This window comes from Pseudorasbora parva, chromosome 14 (genome assembly GCF_024679245.1).
Source record: "Pseudorasbora parva isolate DD20220531a chromosome 14, ASM2467924v1, whole genome shotgun sequence".
Classification (NCBI taxonomy): Eukaryota; Metazoa; Chordata; class Actinopteri; order Cypriniformes; family Gobionidae; genus Pseudorasbora; species Pseudorasbora parva.
Genome location: NC_090185.1, coordinates 14,618,509 through 14,622,398, shown reverse-complemented (window position 1 = coordinate 14,622,398; position 3,890 = coordinate 14,618,509).

Sequence of the window (3,890 nt, the reverse complement as noted above, 5' to 3'; positions counted from 1 at the left end):
ATGACAAAAAAGTTGAAATTATTCAATTATCACACGAATTCAAAATGGACAAAAATACTGAATTACGACAGTGTATACCATGACAAAAAAGTGGAAATTATTCAATTATCACACAAATTCAAAATTGACAAAAATACTTAATTACGACAGTGTATACCATGCCAAAAAAGTGGAAATTATTCAATTATCACACAAATTCAAAATAGACAAAAATGCTGAATTACGACAGTGTATACTATGACAAAAAAGTTGAAATTATTCAATTATCACACGAATTCAAAATGGACAAAAATACTGAATTACGACAGTGTATACCATGACAAAAAAGTGGAAATTATTCAATTATCACACAAATTCAAAATTGACAAAAATGCTGAATTACGACAGTGTATACTATGACAAAAAAGTGGAAATTATTCAATTATCACACAAATTCAAAATAGACAAAAATGCTGAATTACGACAGTGTATACCATGCCAAAAAAGTGGAAATTATTCAATTATCACACAAATTCAAAATAGACAAAAATGCTGAATTACGACAGTGTATACTATGACAAAAAAGTTGAAATTATTCAATTATCACACAAATTCAAAATGGACAAAAATACTGAATTACGACAGTGTATACCATGACAAAAAAAGTGGAAATTATTCAATTATCACACAAATTCAAAATTGACAAAAATACTTAATTACGACAGTGTATACCATGCCAAAAAAGTGGAAATTATTCAATTATCACACAAATTCAAAATAGACAAAAATGCTGAATTACGACAGTGTATACTATGACAAAAAAGTTGAAATTATTCAATTATCACACGAATTCAAAATGGACAAAAATACTGAATTACGACAGTGTATACCATGCCAAAAAAGTGGAAATTATTCAATTATCACACAAATTCAAAATAGACAAAAATGCTGAATTACGACAGTGTATACTATGACAAAAAGTGGAAATTATTCAATTATCACACAAATTCAAAATGGACAAAAATACTGAATTACGACAGTGTATACCATGACAAAAAAGTGGAAATTATTCAATTATCACACAAATTCAAAATTGACAAAAATGCTGAATTACGACAGTGTATACCATGACAAAAAAGTGGAAATTATTCAATTATTTCACAAATTCAAAATTGACAAAAATACTTAATTACGACAGTGTATACCATGCCAAAAAAGTGGAAATTATTCAATTATCACACAAATTCAAAATAGACAAAAATGCTGAATTACGACAGTGTATACTATGACAAAAAAGTTGAAATTATTCAATTATCACACGAATTCAAAATGGACAAAAATACTGAATTACGACAGTGTATACTATGACAAAAAAGTTGAAATTATTCAATTATCACACGAATTCAAAATTGACAAAAATACTTAATTACGACAGTGTATACCATGACAAAAAAGTGGAAATTATTCAATTATCACACAAATTCAAAATTGACAAAAATGCTGAATTACGACAGTGTATACCATGACAAAAAAGTGGAAATTATTCAATTATCACACAAATTCAAAATGGACAAAAATACTGAATTACGACAGTGTATACCATGACAAAAAAGTTGAAATTATTCAATTATCACACAAATTCAAAATTGACAAAAATGCTGAATTACGACAGTGTATACCATGACAAAAAAGTGGAAATTATTCAATTATTTCACAAATTCAAAATTGACAAAAATACTTAATTACGACAGTGTATACCATGCCAAAAAAGTGGAAATTATTCAATTATCACACAAATTCAAAATAGACAAAAATGCTGAATTACGACAGTGTATACTATGACAAAAAAGTTGAAATTATTCAATTATCACACGAATTCAAAATGGACAAAAATACTGAATTACGACAGTGTATACTATGACAAAAAAGTTGAAATTATTCAATTATCACACGAATTCAAAATTGACAAAAATACTTAATTACGACAGTGTATACCATGACAAAAAAGTGGAAATTATTCAATTATCACACAAATTCAAAATTGACAAAAATGCTGAATTACGACAGTGTATACCATGACAAAAAAGTGGAAATTATTCAATTATCACACAAATTCAAAATTGACAAAAATACTTAATTACGACAGTGTATACCATGCCAAAAAAGTGGAAATTATTCAATTATCACACAAATTCAAAATAGACAAAAATGCTGAATTACGACAGTGTAAATACTATGACAAAAAAGTTGAAATTATTCAATTATCACACGAATTAAAAATGGACAAAAATACTGAATTACGACAGTGTATACCATGACAAAAAAGTGGAAATTATTCAATTATCACACAAATTCAAAATTGACAAAAATACTTAATTACGACAGTGTATACCATGCCAAAAAAGTGGAAATTATTCAATTATCACACAAATTCAAAATAGACAAAAATGCTGAATTACGACAGTGTATACTATGACAAAAAAGTTGAAATTATTCAATTATCACACGAATTCAAAATGGACAAAAATACTGAATTACGACAGTGTATACCATGACAAAAAAGTGGAAATTATTCAATTATCACACGAATTCAAAATTGACAAAAATACTGAATTACGACAGTGTATACCATGACAAAAAAGTGGAAATTATTCAATTATCACACAAATTCAAAATGGACAAAAATACTGAATTACGACAGTGTATACCATGACAAAAAAGTGGAAATTATTCAATTATCACACAAATTCAAAATTGACAAAAATACTTAATTACGACAGTGTATACCATGCCAAAAAAGTGGAAATTATTCAATTATCACACAAATTCAAAATTGACAAAAATGCTGAATTACGACAGTGTATACTATGACAAAAAGTGGAAATTATTCAATTATCACACAAATTCAAAATGGACAAAAATACTGAATTACGACAGTGTATACCATGACAAAAAAGTGGAAATTATTCAATTATCACACAAATTCAAAATTGACAAAAATACTTAATTACGACAGTGTATACCATGACAAAAAAGTGGAAATTATTCAATTATCACACGAATTCAAAATTGACAAAAATACTGAATTACGACAGTGTATACCATGACAAAAAAGTGGAAATTATTCAATTATCACACAAATTCAAAATGGACAAAAATACTGAATTACGACAGTGTATACCATGACAAAAAAAGTGGAAATTATTCAATTATCACACAAATTCAAAATTGACAAAAATACTTAATTACGACAGTGTATACCATGCCAAAAAAGTGGAAATTATTCAATTATCACACAAATTCAAAATAGACAAAAATGCTGAATTACGACAGTGTATACTATGACAAAAAAGTTGAAATTATTCAATTATCACACGAATTCAAAATGGACAAAAATACTGAATTACGACAGTGTATACCATGACAAAAAAGTGGAAATTATTCAATTATCACACAAATTCAAAATGGACAAAAATACTGAATTACGACAGTGTATACCATGACAAAAAAGTGGAAATTATTCAATTATCACACAAATTCAAAATTGACAAAAATGCTGAATTACGACAGTGTATACCATGACAAAAAAGTGGAAATTATTCAATTATTTCACAAATTCAAAATTGACAAAAATACTTAATTACGACAGTGTATACCATGCCAAAAAAGTGGAAATTATTCAATTATCACACAAATTCAAAATAGACAAAAATGCTGAATTACGACAGTGTATACTATGACAAAAAAGTTGAAATTATTCAATTATCACACGAATTCAAAATGGACAAAAATACTGAATTACGACAGTGTATACTATGACAAAAAAGTTGAAATTATTCAATTATCACACGAATTCAAAATTGACAAAAATACTTAATTACGACAGTGTATACCATGACAAAAAAGTGGAA